General features: G+C 45.7%; 1 long non-coding RNA gene across 1 annotated transcript; it reads left to right on the forward strand.

Annotated features, from left to right (window-relative positions):
- Positions 1-946: 946 nt before the first annotated feature.
- On the forward strand, positions 947-9,512 carry LOC135314331 (uncharacterized). Its single transcript, XR_010373839.1, has 2 exons — positions 947-1,223; positions 8,712-9,512. It is a non-coding gene; the product is annotated as an uncharacterized LOC135314331 (long non-coding RNA).
- The last annotated feature ends 8,438 nt before the right edge of the window (positions 9,513-17,950 follow it).

Raw genomic sequence — 17,950 nt, forward strand, 5'->3', positions numbered from 1 at the left:
TGGAATTTGAACCGTCATACCAAGTAATTAATTAATATCTGTGGCCCAATTTGAAGTAATTATGGTAATTTCACCTTCATTTACTTGAATTAGAGTTTATCCAAGTACAGGTTATGTAAAACGTGAGAGATTTCCAAAGATTAACTGGGTTACAAATGATCCCTGCATAATTAATTTTTGTTCAAATGCTTACTGAATTACTTATGTATGCCCCATAATAAATTCAATAATTTCAAAAAATTCTTCTTTGTAGTAAAAGCATTCTCACATAAGGACAGTTCAGGTTCCCCAAATTCATTCATTTGTTCACAGAAAAGATCTCCGGTTACAGCATCCCTCCGAGACCCTCCTTCAGCACAGGACAGTTAAAATCTCTCCATTTCCTAGGAGGAAGTTTTTGTGACAAGGAAATCTGGAGAAAAAAAAAGGAAAAGCTCTCATATTAAGTTTTGTGGGTTTTTTGCCTGCGAAATCTAATAGTGGAAGTCACTACATAGTAACCGTTGTCTGAACATTGAGAAATGGAAACAGTGTTCTTTTGTCCCTCTTTTTTACAAAGCTACTTTCCCACATGAGATCAATGTATGCTATTACATATGCCTATACAGACAACCATTCACAGTGTCCACAGGAAACTTGGTACGTGATGAGGATGTCAGGGTGAATGAGACGAGTTACCTATTAACACTACAATCATGCTTTAAACAAAACATCCCAAAATATGAACCTAGGCTTGACTCCAGTTGTGTTGAGGGCAAAGTCCCTTTACCTCTCTCTGCCTCTGCGTTTCGTCACTCTGGGTCTCACAAGATCATTAAGGTCCAGTCTTCTCCTACTAGCATCGCCAGAACTTTCTCCTCATGAGAGCAGGACAAAGCTCTTTACTGATACACTCATTCGGCATCTGGCTACCCTGTGATGAGCTTCTTGAAGTACATGAAGCTTCTTGAAGTGGCATAGAGGGTTAGTCTCCAAATCTTGGCTCAGAGGAATCCTCATTCCTTCACTGACCCGTACTTCTCTTCCTCGCCTGTGGTCATGGGGATCTGAGTCCCACATGGAAAGGTTCAAAACAGAGATGGAGGCAGGCCAGAGAACCAGCTTTCACAAGCTCCTAGCATCACTGGTACAATCTGCAGGAAGCTTAATGGACCCATGGAAGGAGGGTAGGAATCAGGAAGCTCCTTGCCTACAAGAGAGGCAACCCAGAGGCGCTGCAGGAGGTGGGTAACACACAGGAGGGAACATGGTGAGAGGTTATGGATGGGTTTGGTGAAGCTATGCTTGTACCTGCTGTTATCCAACACATGTGAGGCTGTGGGAATGCTCTGCTGTTTAACCACCACCGCTACACTGTCTGTGTTTTAAAAGTCCTTAAAGTGTAAGTTGTGTCTACCTAATGCTGCCTGAGGGCAGACTTCTGGTTTCCCCTGTAACATCAATCTGCTATCAAGACAAGGAAAACAACCAGACCAAACCTTACAATTAAGCAGGTAACAGCTCCTCCAGCTTGTTGTTCAAGTGGGAAAACCAGATAAGAGAGATGTGGGCCAACCCAGTCAGATGCTCCAGGCTGGACCAGGTTTTCCTCTGGGTGCTGCAGGGTAGAGCTTGTGCCCGGCAGTGGCAGCATGTCCCCCGCAGGAGAGGGGCACATCCTGGCCTCCTGACCCACGAGGGGGTGAGCCTTCAGGGCAGCCAGGTTTCAGCATTCAGACATGTGCGGAGGAGCACAAAGAAGCCCTTTATGCCGCTCCAATTGCAACATTAGATTTCAGTTTTATTCCCAAACATGAACCGAGCTCTCAGTCATAGACAGGCTTTTTAATCAGCCCTGGCAAAGATGAAAAGCCTGAGAAAGAGAGGCAGTGTCTGTGCAAGAAGGACTCATTTACATTAAATAATTATCCTGAAGGAGAGAAGCAGCAAGGGAGTGATTTTTTAATTATAAAGAAATAATTGCAGTCTGGAGGAGTATATAGAGTCCTATCTTTGTTCCCTGTAAGTTACCTATTTGCAGTAAAACCTAAACAGTAGGTTTGAGAGGTATGAAATATCTGTTTGTTGTTATTTTCAAAACAGAGTATCATATGAGAAGGAAGACAGGGAAATACTTCTGCACTCCCAAAAGGCTGCTGCTGCTTTTATAATGTCTCCTCTGCACAGCAGGACATAAAATCAGTATCGCAAACATAAATGCTAAAAATACAAGAGCCGACATACAAACACATTCTGTAATAGGTTAGGAATGACTCTGCTGCTGAGTGTGTGTGTGTGTGAGAGAGAGATACAGCATTGTCGTACAAGCGTATTTGTCTGCTACACAGCCTGCTTGTGCAATCTGCTACATGCTTTCTCTTCTTTGATATTGCTTATTTAGTAAAAAATAAAGAGGATTTGAATCCAACATTTCCCCATAAAAATTACTTTTGAGCTGAGATGGAAAATGACAGTACCAAGCCCCAGATTAAGAACTTTTTTTTTTTAATTCTGAGGAATTTACGGTAGGGTTTGCAATCTGTGCTGTGCTTTTGGGAATAATTCCCTGCACAGAGCTGAAGTCCTGAGCCTCCTGGCACCTAGCACAAAAGCACGGTTTTTGGGAATGTGAGCATTCCACCGCAGGCTCTACCGCTTCCACAGAGGAAAGTGCCAAAACCTGGGAAATCCTGCACGTTCCTGCTGCAGAATCAGGACAGCGCTCAGCAACTCACAGCTGGTCCTCAATACAGAGCAGTGAACACACCAGCTTTACATGGGTAGCTCATCAGCTGACCAGTCTGGGAGTTGACCAGCAATACATATAGTATCAACGTGAAGGCAGGTGGTAGTGCAGAGGGAGCTCCTGTGGTCCCTGCTGACCTAAGTCCCTCAGCAGCACACCCCTGGGCACAGCACGTGCCTCAGGGCCACCAGCCAGGACCTATGGGCAGAGCACACTGCAGCACCCTAGGGTGCCCTGCTCCCCCATGCCTGGCTTCTGCCCCTGGGCTGTGAAAGTTAAAAGTGTGCCATATTTTTGCTCTTAATGGATCTACCTCCAGCTTTCATCCACTGCATCTTACTGTTCTTTCTCTTCCTTGATTAAACACCTGCTTGGTAATTACCTCCAGCAATGCTGTCAGCTTAAAATTTTTGAAAAATATTATTTTACTTTGAAAAAAGAGAGGAGTGGCAGGGATAGGAGAATCCAGCGGAAGAGAGTGGCTAGAGAGGAAAGAAATGGCAGTGGTCACTGGCATTGGAGCACAGCAGGGAAGGGCTCCCAGATTCAGGAAAGGGACAGAGAAACAAGGCTGGATTTCCACTGAGAGCACATGGCAGCCGCTGCTTTGCACCTCGGCTTTGCCCTGTCACCAAAACCAAGTGATGGCATGTTTTCTCAATTCATAGAATCATAGAACCATTAAGGCTGGAAAAGACCTCTAGGATCTTTCAAATAAGCCTGACTTAGTGTTAACACTGGTAAAAATTCTGAAATACTGCTTTCTACCTATAAGCAAAAGCAGGCTGTGAGCTCACAGTTAGATGTCACCTTCCTGTAAGGATCAAAATGGCTGCTGCCAAATCATAACAAATGTAATTAGTACATAGCTTTTGTATTGCATGCAACAGGAGAAAAATACATAGACAAGCTATACAAATATATTGCCTTACACAATAAAAATAACTACATTAATTCCTTCATAAGCTTATTCTAAATTTTTCTTGTTTTCTTAAATTGCCAGTAAACCTCCTTTTCAGGCCCTGTAAGCTACTGTGTTGGAAAATTTAAAGGCTTACAATAGCAGATATACAAATCAGACTGTAGTGTCCGTCTGTATGAATATCACTGGAACATGGCCACCAGGAACACCGATTTGCATTTACAGCTCTGGAAAAAAGATCTGGTGTCGTGGTCTGTGTCAAGTACCCAGGACAGCATAGCAAAAGTTAATGCGCATAACACATTAAGCTAATGGGATTCAGTCAAGGGTGAATATGTCTCTTTGGGCTAAGAAAGCATTAAGTCCGCCCATGTTTACTGAATACTCTGCAGCCTGCTGAGTGCTTCTGCTATGTGCATGAATGTGAAACCAAAGCAGGAGAAGAAAAGAAGCGGGGTGACAAGATGTCAAGGAACACTAAAAATTACCAATTCTCTTCAGCTGGGAAAAGCAAAAGAACAAGTTTCCTTCATATGCCTATTTGGAACCAAATCCAGTCTTGACAGGCTGACCCCTCTGCCTCAGAAAAATATGGTCAGATTGGCATTGTTTAAGGTGAAGTGTATTTAAAACAGCAAAGTTAGTGTTTATAAACATGGGTAAAAAATATTTCCTTCAACTTTTTAATGCAGATAACTCCCACCTCCACCCCACCATGGAAATTAATAGGGAAGAAAGTTCAAAGAAAAGACTGAAAATGAAATCTGAAGAGTAAATATAAATACCATTGATTTAATTGATTATATTTCAACCTGAATTCACAGTATTTCCAAAAATTAATAGAAACAGAAGGCCCCCCTCTTAGCCAGGACTTCCAATGGGCTGTTCCTTGGCTTTGTCCCTTTCCTATAAGGAAGCAAGGGAGGGGGGAATTTACTTTTACTTAAGGACAGCAGATGAGTCAGGTTCCCAAACAGACAGAGCAGTCTGGAGTACAGCCAAGAGTTTCTCCTGCAAACTCTCTTCTTGCAAGGACTGAATTGGCACTTGTCTTCAAACATCCGCACATAATTTTTGAGGTCAGCTCTTAAGACTACAGCTTTTCAGCTGTTTCAGGTGCTAATATAAGATTACATTTCCTGTGCGGCTTGGCCAACAACTTTTGCATTTTATTGCAAGACTTCAGCATTTTCTATCATTCTCAAAGAATTTGACTTTGAAAACCTGAGGAAATTCTTCTTCATAAGGTGTGAGCTAAAATATGGGTTAAGCTTCCAGCAGAGTATGTTCATGTAAGTATTAGTAGACCCCTGTATATGTCTGTGTTTGTATGCGGGGGCCTAAGCTCAGTGTGTCTTCCGATCCAACTCCTTGTATTCATATTCTTCCTTCAGTGTATCTGCTGTTTGTCTTGTCCACATCCTACCAGCCCACTCAGGTGTGCCTCTGTTTTTGCCTCTTTGGCAGTCTGATCTCAGGCACTTGTAACTCCCCTGTACCATTGCACACACTGGAGCCTCTCAGGAAAGGTTTTGTCACACGGTGCCATCACAAAGACACGTAGGAGACATGGGACAGGAGGGGACACATCTGCACCTCTGCTATAAGGTACCTGAGTTTTCTCTACAGGTATTCCCTGATGGCTGTAGGCTTTTCTCCCTTGATTATGGGGTTGCATCAATCAACTTTGGAAGCAAGGCAAGTTTAAATGTATAAATGGATGAACATAAAAATGGTGAGGCACTAAATATATAAAAGTAGCTGATATTACAAAACACTGATATGCCTCAAGTCTTTGTAGCTTGACTGCATAATATAGATGGGCTTCTTTCTTCCACCTTTCTTTTAGCACTTTATTCTTCCAGCTGTCTTAAAACTTACAGTGTTATTTGAGTGAGCAAGTGGCTCAGAAACTCACGTACATGTGTGTGCAGGTAAGTATAGGCACAATAATCAAAAAACTGAAACTAAAAGTCAGGGCGTTTGGAAGTGCTGCCACCCCACTCCGTCTGTGCAGAAAGCACAGTCACTGGCCTTTGGGGTGGTGCTCAGGCAGGAGTCCCCTTCCCACTCACCGTGGGCTGCACACACACGCAGAGGAGGAGTGAACATGAAGTGGTCTCTCACAGACCATGCCAAGACTTGGGCATACCAGATTCACTTTTAAATGAAGCTCACAATTACTCAACACAACAGAACCCATACAGTATTTCCCAATGGTTAGAGATGTTTAGTGTGTTGATAGTGTTTTCCTGAATGCAAAAGGCCAGAATAATTTCAGATATGGTCATAACTCTAAGCAGAACACTAACAGGTCATCAGACTGCAATGCAGATGTAGTTATATGCTTAAATACTGGTCTAAAATGGCAGAAAACTGGTTGTTTCTGGAAGATGCATCATACATAATCAGTGACCACTTCAAGAACTCAGGAGAAAGCTTAAAAAATTATAGATCCAGCTTTGTCATCCAGCAGCCAAACTCCAGACACATTTTAAGGGAAGATACAGAGATCAGGCCAGAGACAAGCTATGAAATATTCAAAATACTTGTCAGGCCAGAGCAGTAAAGTTTCATTGTCAGCAAAAGATATTAAATCATGAAGGCCCAGATTATGCTGCACTGAGTCTTGTCCTGGAAGTAGATCCACTGAAACAAATAAAATGAAAGTAAAAGGACTGTTCAAAGACTTCATTATTGTTCACCAGAAGGATGTAAAAATCTGGTCTCAAATAAAGTAGGTTCTGTTCCTTCCCCTCACTCATGATATTATTTGCAAAGCTACAATCAGTCACACAGACCAGTTTTTAATTAAAACCCAAGTACTGTATTAATATGAATACTGGTTGTGACCTGAATGGCACCAAGATCTGAAATAAGAGAAGAAATGAACGGTGGCGAGTTAGGTCATCTTCTGAATAAAACGTAGGCAGAAATGTTAAACCCCTGTGAAAGCTCAGCGCAGGAGGGAGCACACAGGCGTGTCAGCAGGGCCGACTACGCTCTTGCCAGCAGAGGCAGGTGAGCAGCTCTGTGTTCAGAGGCTGGCTACTGACAGGCTTCATTCAATCCCAATTTTATGGCCACTTATGGGTGGCCATGTACAAGTAAAACCTGGCTGAAAGACAGCAAGTAACAGACGATCTTTCCTAGAAACAGCGTACTATTTTAGTGGGTTATTGTTGAGACTAATGCATGATGTACAAGGAAATGAGCGTGAGATAACGTTTTCAAAATAGACTGCGACACTTTTCCCGAGTCCATGGTATTCTGATGAGTAATGTCCATCCTTATCAATGTGATGTGTGATTCATGCCCAGGAGCTGCACAGCCGTTAGCAGGGTCCAAATGCCAGCCAACACCACTGTGCCCGCCCTATTACACCGAGCGGCCACCGTTAGCATATGTAAACCTAAATTTGTCCCCTCAAGAAGAAAACAAATTGTTTGTCTTGTTTTCAGAGCTCTCCCTGAATGGCATGCCCTGGGCAAGAGGGCTTCAGGGTGCAAGCATCTTTCCGGGTGCCGCCAGCCCAGCCATGGGGCCATAGTGGCACTTCATTGCCTCCCTGGCACCAGACCTGTGTCCCCACCTCCACAAGGCTGTATCCTGACAGCACAGCTATTGCTGTCACTAGCACTGGATCCAGGTCATTTCTGTGCTAAATTAAAATTCACTTACTCTGGAAACATGTCAACTCTTCCATGTTGCCAGGCTGGCCAAGCACATGGTATGAATTGCTGCATAGTAATTCAGAGACAAGAGGTATATGGAGAAGGAATGCACAAGTGGAAGGGTGAAAGCCATATCCAACAGGATTTTTGTTGCCCTTGTCCTGATAAGCTGCATAAAAAGTCTGGCACTAAACCCAGCTGGCCTCCTGTGAAATGCATCTTCACGGAAGGCAGAGTGATGCTGAAATACTCATAGCAGCCCACATCCCATGCCATAAGTGGAAAGAAAATAATTCAAGGCATGAGAAAAATCATGGAATCTTCTGATTAGAAAGATGACCCATGTTTTCAGTGCCATGGTATTCATGTTCTTATAGTCAATGCTTACAGTAGCAACAGAAATGCTTTTGTCACAGAAAAATAATAGTTGACATCAAAAAAGTTATTTCTTTTCTCATTCATTTCTCTAGATAGGCAAAACCTCAAAATCATATAATTTTTTCCCAAAAAAACCCACATTTTTTCTTCATCCAGTCCTAGCCTTTTCTTCTCCCATTTCCCCCTCATTACCCTACCCTCATAATAAAAAAAGTAACGTGGAAAATAAGGATAATCAGATTATGTATCTATATAGAGGGAGAACTCCTCAGACCTCTTCCCAGCCTAGACGGGATTTTGCAGTGGAGCAAGGGGGGAGGGAAGCAGCTCAGTCCAGGTTACCTGTGTCACATTATGCTCAGGAGTTACTTTTTCTTACTTGAAAGAAATTCCTAGGTAAAAGGAATTTGAGGGTAGACCAACAGCCTTTCCAACCAGATATTCTCCTTCATGAATCATTTCCTCTGAAGTTAAAGCAATGAGGTACACAATCATATCATTGCACACGCTTGTATAAAAGGTACAAAAGGCCTTTTCTTTTAAAGTTAATAGCAGGAGAATGAAATAATCTCTTCTTTTTTACAAGAGAATAGTTTCATTGTTCTGCCCACATACTTTATTTGTTGAACTGACATCTGTAATGTAAGAGGAAAGGGAAGCGGATGAGAGAAATAAGTGAATTAAAATATTTGGGATAAGCTTTTGGAGAACACTATATGACTATGTTTGAGTAAACTTGACATGATCTAAGTAATAGCATAAATAATCAAACACTGAAGAAAATGTCCACCCTGATTTGGTTGCAAACGTTGACCTCTCTCATACATCGCCCTTCCTACAGTGTTATTCTAATTTGCTTGTAAGGCTGTTCCCTGAAGGCCCAATTCCCCTTTGTGCGTCAACAAAGATTCCACTACGAGCTCAGAGAGTTGGTTTTCACTATAACATATTTGTCTCTGACACCATCCCACTGTGCTGGGTTAACTCTTTCAACTTAAATTTCGTTCCTCAGTTTTAGGTGCCCCATGGGGTTCACACCACAGTGCTGTAGACGTGCCAAAAATGTCTGCTTCACAGCAGGGCTGAGCAGTCTTGTCCCTACCTCCTATCCAGAGTCCAGGCGAGATGGCAGCCCCACAGCCTTGCAAGGCACAAACCAACATGTGAGCGAAGAAAGCCTTTACGTCCCACTTCTACCAGAGTGGACCAACACATGCCCAACACCAGCATCCCCAAGCCACTATTGCTGGGAATGAGGCCTTGCCACCACGAGAACCCTCATCAGCGGGATAACTCATGCAGAACAGGGCTGTCTGGAGGACCAGCAGACATCTGTCTTGGTGGCTTTGCTCCTGCCACCGGGCACTGGCATTTGTGATGGAGAGAAGGAGGAAGAGGGTGGATTGCAATGGCAAAAAAAACCACCCCAAGTTTTGCAAAATTCTGCGGATGAAAGCAACAGTCCTAGTTTCCTTCCTTGTGCCAAGGATCTTGCTGAACCAACGAGACTGAGGACCTTTGATAGCAAGTTAGGAGAATTTGGTGCTGTGCAAGAAAGCCCCCCCAAGTTTTGCCAGTATTCCTCAGCAACATCCCTGTTTGTTAAACATTCTCCGGGTGTAATGTGAGGGATAGGTTAATTAGCACGTACATTTTTATGTGGACCAGCTGTCTACTCTGTCCGTTGTCTGAAATGCAAAGTCCTCTGGGAATCCCTATAAGAAAACACACTTTGTCTTCTAGGAACAGAATGGTTTTCTTTTAATATCCACTTCAACTGTAACTTGTTTAGCTTATAAATCTTGACAACAGATTCTGGCCACTGATGTATTGTTTTCTTATGCTAAGCCTTTTTTTCTCTCTCCTTCCTCCACGGATATCCTATACTCTGTGTTTAAATGTGAGACACAGCTGTCTCTGCCAGCAGGAGTTCACATTATAAAAATCACTAAGATTTACGCAACAGGTGTTCTACCAACCCACTGTGCTAACATTTTCTCCATGCAATGAAACAATATACTGGGCTGGGATAAAAAATAAATCAAATTAAAAGAAGAAGAAAACATTTGCTGGCTGGAGATTAGACTTGGCGCAACTTCAGCTTAGGAGCCGAGTCTTTATTTTTCTCTTACAGGAAACCTAAATAGCTTCTATAGAAGTGGATGGGTGAAATTGGTCAGGCAGACTATACATAAAGGAAGGAGAACCCTGGGACAAGGCTTAGTAGAAGAGGGATAATTGGGAAGCATCTTCTTTTCAAATATATGCATACCAATTGTCATTATGCCACTTCATTGAATAGTCTGGGGACACTAACAAAGCAACATAAACAAGGCCACAGACTAATGTGTTTCAAGTTCTTGCAGCTTTCAGTCCTGTAAGATATTTCCAAGCCATGGTGTGCAGAGCCCTGGGTAGAGATTTTTTGGCCTACTGGCTTTTGTTTTTTCTTGTAGTCCCGTGTTGAAGAGCCTTCAATTACCCACAGACCACAAGTTTAAAACTATTGCTTCAGCCAAACAAGCCTCATCACTGATGAGAGCTCCTCTCATCCCCCAAAAGCTGGAAACAGCTACTAATAATTTAAAAATATATGCTGTATGTATACAGTATACACATATATACAGAGTCTATATATAATGTAGAATGTTATTATATTTAGACACGATACATAATATTATACAAAAATGCCCCTGCTGCCAGGCAGTTGGAGAGAGGGGAACGCTTTAAGTGTTTTATTCAGTGCAGTAAAGAAGCATTCAAAATTGCATACAGTATGTATATAAAAGACACATTGACACTTGGTACTCAAGCTTTCAACTGGATCAGATTAATGTCCCTTAGGATGCAAGGTTACGAGCTCAGGAAATGTTTGAGCACTTATCTGTATGCTTTTTTCTGACAATGTGTTGGGAGGCAGACAGTGGGGACTGCAAGCGAAACAGCCATTTCATGGGGCAAATGCACGGTACAGAAAATGGCACCCAAATTCTGGGAGCAGGATCCTGCTCTTCACACTTAAAACAAAGCCAGATTTGAAGGCTCAAACCCCTTTGCAAATAGGGCTTCCACCCTGCACACACCTCCCCAACTCCTGCCTCCCCCCACAGCCAACACAAAATGCTCAAACTGGCTTAATTCACACTCAGGAGTAGGACTACCCTCCCCCAAGAGCTGTGCAGTTTTAAAGACAGGTGGAGTGTTTCACCCTGCCTTCTCCAAAGAGATTTCTGACAAGAGATTTCAAGCAAAGAAAGAAGACAAGCTGAAAAGGAAAGCTGAAAAAATTTGTTGGCTTACACACAAGATAGTTGATACAAAGAGTGCTCCTACAGAAAAGATGAGCCAGTGCTGACCATGGCTATACATACATGTGTCCTTAATGCTATTAACATATTTAAAGTAAAAAGTCTTGAACACTTGTATCCAAATCAGAGGATCCATTATCAAGCCATGTAAAAAAAAAAAAAAAGCAGCATGCCAAATTGCTATGACAAGGGGGATATATGAAAATGTGGAAGGATTTTTGAAGTATAGCCACTTCATGCTACTGACTTGCGGGCACCCAGCAGAAAACTGGAGCATTGTTTAAGAAACCAGGCACGGTCCAACCTGGTACAGAATTGTGCAACTTCAAAATTATCTTATATCCCTTCCTCAATTATTGCTGATCGGTTCAGTAAGATAAGCCCGCTGCCTTGTGGTAGGCACAAAGGAAGCAAAACCTCCATGAGTTACTGTGCAGTTGAACAACAGTATCAATAAGCTCCTGAGGGAATTAAAAAGAAGTGTCTCCAACCAAATGTTGACTGTAAGGATTTAAAACTCTGCTGAAGCATGTGTTTTACATTCAAGCTTTTCCTGTGAATCAGTTAGCTGTTCTGAGGATACTGAAGATATATGAGAGAGTCTTAAAGTCCTAAACTGAATGGAGGGATTATATTTGTTAATACTGTGCCACAGAGCTCTAAATCCCTGAGGATGAGCAGTCCCTTCCCACATATGTGACAGTTGCCGTTGCGATTTGGGGTGCCTCTTTGCTAATCGCAACGCAGCCATCAGCCCTAAAACATCCAGCACAGGACATTACATTATTAAGACAACCTTTGTCTTTCTGCGGTGATCGGAGGTGGCTGCGGATTGCTTTCAGAGGAAACGATTTGGCCTTCAGATGTGTGAAATGCTGAGACTTCATGCTGCCGGTTATTTTAAAAAGGAGGAAGTGTCAGTCACCACCAGCAGAGAAGCAACGAGACCTGCTTTGCTGGTGGAGCCACTCTTGCATCCCCTGCCGTGCTCACAGGAGGCCACAGGTGGGTAGTTTGCTTTGCACTTTCCGTTCTTAAATAAAGCCTCCTCTCCCTGCTACATGATCAGGTTCTCTGGTCGCAACCACAGGCAGGATCGCACTGCCAGCTGCGCATCAGCCAGCCGGAGCCTGCCAGTGGCCAAGCTGCCCCCACGGCCACGCCGCATCGGCAAGCACCGTCCCCGCGCAGGGAGATGCCACAAGAAGGTGCCCCTGTTTTGTGTCCAGCGGAGCCCTGCTGCAGTGGCAAGGCTGTAACGCGGAAGCGCAGCGCTTTCCTGGGCAGCCCCCAGCACCACCGGCTGCCAAGGCAGGTGAGATCCCCAGGCAGGCTCACCCGGTGGCGTCCGTCGGTAGCAGTGCAGACCCCCCGCTGCCAGGGTCCTCCCCCTGGCTGGCAGCCCACAGGGTCACTGTAAAAGGAGCCACTTTGGCCAAAGATAAATTATTTCTGCAGAGTGTAACAAAATGCAGTTTCTCAAGGGGGGGTCAGGGGTGTATTTTGCCAGCGGCAGAGCACGGTTCGGACGGTCGCTGCCTCTGCCATGGGGAGAGGGCTGCCAGTTTGCCCCATGCTCACTGCAGCACGCACAGCTTACTTGGAAGAAGCCTTGAAGGAGGTTTGAGCCCTCCTGTGCCTTGGAGTGAGCACTGAGAGCAAGCCCTCCCCTTGCCTGCCTTTTTCTGCCTGCTGAAAGTGAACCTACCATATGTTCTCCCCTTGTAGCTCATCTCCCTTTTAATTAGATTTCCTGTCTTACACTGACAATTACTGCTGTGGGGCCGTGGCCTCATGGCAGCAGCACAAAAGGCTGAGCAGAAATCTCCATGTGGCTCCAGGATGGTGCTCAGGCGGATGCCCTGTCAGGGAAACAGCTGGGAATATTATTTGGAAGCGGCTCACCCAGGAACCGCCGTCAGCCGACACGCTCCCCTTCTACTTTTAGCCCCTCAAACCTCTGCCCTCCATCTCGACACGTGGGGAGATATATGACTCCAGCTTCAGCAGGAGCGCTCCCACACCGGGGAGGGGATGGGTTGGGCACGCTTCCTTCGCAGATGTCCAGCAGCCGAGAGGAACCAGGCATCCGCAGCATGGGCAGCACCAGGGATGGTGAGGCTCTGCTCCACCAAATGTGGCCGGACCCTGCTGAGCATCCGAGAAAGCCCAGCCCAGCTCTCTCCACCTGTCCCAGCACTGCCAGCCGTAGACATGCCAGGACGAAGGGGCATGCTGGAAACCTCGGAGGGGCCTGGTGAAGAAGGAGCCTGACTCACCACTGTAGCTCCTAATAGTCCTAAAGGCAGCAATAGAGAGCATGAGGGAAACAGGACAGCAAAAATAAATAGCTCTACTCTGGAGGAAGTTTTGAATATTTTAGTGCTTGCAGCTGGGCAGCTTTTCTGGAAAACATTTTAATACAGGGAATTAAATGTTTTCCCTGAAAGCCTGCACTAAAACTGGATCTTTAGAGTGAGAGGATGCATCCTTTGGGTGGTAATTTGCAGATGCTATTTCAAAAGTGTTGAGGTGGGTCACGTACAACCTCTCTCAGCATCTCAGTCCTGTTAGTCTTTATGCTCTGTACTGTGGGGGTGGGCTTACTCCTTGTCTGTGCAGCTTGTAACACAGTGGTACCATGTTGACCCCTTGATGTTAATACATAGACAGAACACTGTGGCAGCATCACTTCTGCACTCTTAGAAATTTTGTTCTAAGGGATAATCAGTCCAGCCTCAACTACTCTGTTTTATCAGGTTACTCTCCTTAGGAAAGTCTTTTCCCCTTCCATAACAAAAGGGCATTTGAAACAAGCCCATGTTCCTAACAAGGACAGGCGTGCTATGCTTCCCTCCATCTTTTCACTGTGTGATGCTTGATTTACCATCCAGGCAGTCATACATGCCAGTACTTGCAATACTTCCAGGAAACACACAGGTTCTCTCATACATGGTATACAATACCTACAGAACCTACTGTTTTCAGTAAACAAAGATCTTTGTGACCAGGGATGTGAAATGATGATGGTAAGTTGGCTGCAGAGTTCAAGGATCACTCAGGACCTGAAGGCCTTTTGCTTGGAGATCATTGCTGCTCTGGACTGCTCCTCCATGACTCACTTCGCAAACCAACCTCGTTGCCACAGCCAGGAGGAAATGATTCATAAATACTGACCTTTCCCCTTGCCACCCCTGCAAAATGAGGTCTGTGTATAAGCACTCGCAGAGCTGGAGTCATGGGAATTACGGCTAGATAAACCATCCACTGACAACAACATCACGCAACCGCTTCCCTGCCTGTGCTAATGGTAGAGATGTTTGCTGTCAGCTGGGCACACTCACACAAGAACAGATTTGGGGCAAAACAGAACAATTAGGCAAAGGTAAGGCAATTCAGAACAGGGGAGGCTGGGAGGGAAGGGTCAGAGCTGAATGAAATCTCTTGGTGTCCTCTTTGCAGATATCTGAAGTCAATGTCTTATAGAAAAATAGACACACTTAAGAGTTAATAAAACCGATATCCTTCATGTCACACACAGTCCATGGGATTCACAGTGGCCTATTAGCAGCCATTAAAGAATAATATTGCTTTGTTATTCTTTGCAACATCCTCAGGACATAGGATAGCCAGTCCTGGGTGACCAGCCTGCTGTTGACATGCTGCACAGACACAAGGTGATGAGGGGTTGTGACCCAAAGTGCTCTCAGCCACGCTTCTGTCTCCAGGAGTTGATGCAGCAGATGGGAGGCAAATGCAAGGGGGAAGGAAAGATTCCTCTTAGTCTCCGTTGTGAGCCATCCTCATGATCTAGGAGGTCCTTACTGCTTCCAGCCAGACCTCTCATCAAAATTTCCCAGTTTAAATTTCTAAGAATTGGTTTCAGTCTGAATACAAAGACAATCAAAATGAACAAGGGTTTCAATTTCTTTATCATGCCCTGTTGGGCTTGACCCCTGCCCAGCAGAGCAGTATTCCCAGGGCTTGCAGTACGCCTCACACAGATATAACCAGAAAGGGCTAATTAAACCAGCCGGAATGTCACCAGGAGCTGGCAAACAAGGCTTGCTCCTTAGTTTTAAGTCCATACCTCTATGAGGAACTGACACAGAGTAAGAGAGTAATGGCAAATGATTCACTCTCCTTTAGCCAGCCTCCAGCATGGCAGGCAGCTGCAGGCACCGATGCGCTGCACCGAGGGTCAGGGTGGCAGCCCCCATGCAGCATCACCCAGGCACACCCCCAGGTAGCCGGCTTCTTCAGCCGACCAGCCCCACAGCTGCTGGCTTGGGGACAGGAACATGCTGTGAGGGCAGGAGGTTTAGGTCCATGGGGAAACCTCACCCTGAGTGAAGGCGGATTACATGCCTACTCCTGCTCCCAACACCCCATGATGAATTTGGACTCTCACTTGTTTTCCCCAGCATTGGCAATGTCTTTGCAAGAGAAGAGGTGGCTGCAAAACCACCGTAAGTGTGGGGTGCACAGGGTGCTGGCTGCCCAGGTGCAGAACATTCCTGGGGCAGCCATGTGGGGGTACCCTGCCGCCTCCTCCATGGCCCCGCTTCCAAGGAAACAGCTGCCCCGCACAGCTTTCCTCACAGGCTGCATGGGATGACATGTCAGGGCTTGTGGGCAGCCTCAGGGATAGACAGCACAAACATGACCCTGATAGCAGGGGCTGGCTCAGAGGCAGGGTGAGCAACAGAGGAGAAGACAGCTTGGTAATTATTTATACTGTGCAGAGAAAAGACTTAACAGGCAGCTGTTGGCAAGCAGGCAGAGCTACCAAGATGAGCCAGGCCTCACAGTTTAAGAGCAGCTCTGGGGAACCAGCAACCGAGAGCATCTTCAGCCACTTGGTGCTGTACAGCACCTGGCTCTGCCAGCGCGACAAAGGTTTACCTTCCCCTCCGCCACCATTAAGAAGCACACTCCCAACTGCAGCACCCCACTGGCTGAGCAGGGCCCGGGCCCCGTCGTTGCCTGCCAGGTGAGGGAGGCCAGCCAGGCTGGAGCTGGGGCAGCGGCAGCCCGGGAAGCCCAGGCGGGGACAAACAGGCCCTTCAGGGACAGCATTCAGGGCAGCCATGGGTGCTTTCTCCTGAGGGGCTGACGAGGGCAGCCCTGGGCTTCGCTCCTGCATGCGTGCTACTGCGCAAGCGCATGACACCTTTGCAACGTGAAAGGAAACAGGCTCAAGTAGGGATGAAGCTACGCCACAGTCAAGAGGCTGGGGAGCCTGTTCCCACCCTTGGGGCAAATTTTAAGCAGGTGCTGGTATATCAGAATTAGCACAGGTTTCACTTGAGCAGGAGCAGCCTGGGTCTGTTGTTGCAAACTGCCTCTTCCCTTTGGTATGTGCTCTCTGCTAGGATGCTATCAGATGCTGCCACATTTGTTTTTCTCACGTTTTTATTATCAGTAGCATGAAAACAACTTATAAAACTCCATCAACAGCAATTTCTACATTGTTGTTGAGAAGAGGCCAATGGCTCTTCCTCCTTGAGAGAAAAAAAAGTAATGCAAAAGATGGTGGAATGTAATCATTAATAAGCAATGCCTATTTTGTTACCACTGACAAATTTTGAATTCACAAAGACAGTCAGGAAATCTCTGTTGAAATGGCTGCTAGAGACTCGAGCCCAGGCCAAATGTCGCTTCAGGTGTACACAACTGGGGACCATGTGTCAAACAAGCTCTTTCTTCAACATCTAAACAAGTACTGGAGCTTCCAAAGCGGGGTCTGCACCTTCTTCTGGGACCTACAAGACTCAATTGTGAGAAGTCAGTGTATTAGAGGGTGCATACTTGAGTATCTGATGTTTCTCCTTTTTGGTGCCTGCCTCTCCTTCTCCCATTAACCAAGCAGCTAAAACAAATTGTTACAAATGCTACGGAATTTTAAATTTTTTTTTCATATTGGCAATTGAATAGGACCCCAAATGTCCTATTTTGATCCCAGACTTTCTAAAGGGATATTATTCACCGAAGCCAACAAAATTTTGTTACAGACTTCAGCAGTACCAGAATTTCACCCCCAGAGCTTTATTTTCCTGAATGCCGCAGTGGTTTGCTAGAGCTATTCCTTCTAAATATTTAGAAAGGTTTAATCAGTGCTGTTACCACTGCAAAGGTGGCTGCATCAGAAGTACCAGGAGCGTGTTGGCTTCAGGTGGAAGTGTTCTCCAAGAGATTGGGTGTTGTTGAGCCAAGGAAAGCAAGGTCTGGTCTTTGCTAAAGCCTCTGCCAGCATGTTTTGAAGTCTATTGGAAAGACTCCCTCAGATATCGGTGCAGTATCTGATTACGAGGCCAGGGAGGGGCAGGGAGAGGCTCTGGTGTCCTGTAGCCTCGAGACCTTTACATGGAGCCACTGCTTTTTAGGTCACTGTGCTTCTTAAGCCATTTCACCAATGCGTCGCTCCCACTGAAGGACCGAGCCTCTCCATGTGCCCCTGGGTAACGCTCAGGCAGGAGGACAAATGTTGAGGTATGGCGTGCCCTTCCCTCTGGGGCTGCCTGCACGATTAGGAGATCATATTGCCAAGGAGGCCATGCAGTTAATCAGAGGAACGGGCGTGAATTATGCAGCCTCCTCCACTGTTCACTTTCCATTGATATGCATAATGACCGCCAGCAGCAAATCCATCCTTTGCAGAGAAGCCTTGTAGGATGCCAGGGGACCACACAGGAGGAATCTGAGCTATTTCTCCTCAGGGACTCACCTCCTTCGTGGGCACCTGGGCACTGGTACCTGCCAGGGAGCCCTCAATGCCCCACCACCCCCACGACCCGCCCTGGGGGTGCACACATTTCCACTTCTGCACACACCTCCATGCATGCAGACCTACAGGCTGTGACTTTGCAAGCGGAGCAGACACCAGAGCTTTGCGATCCTCAAATATGAAAAATTCTGGTAACAAATGCTCCCCACATCCTGA

Source organism: Phalacrocorax carbo, chromosome 1, assembly GCF_963921805.1.
Source record: "Phalacrocorax carbo chromosome 1, bPhaCar2.1, whole genome shotgun sequence".
NCBI lineage: Eukaryota > Metazoa > Chordata > Aves > Suliformes > Phalacrocoracidae > Phalacrocorax > Phalacrocorax carbo.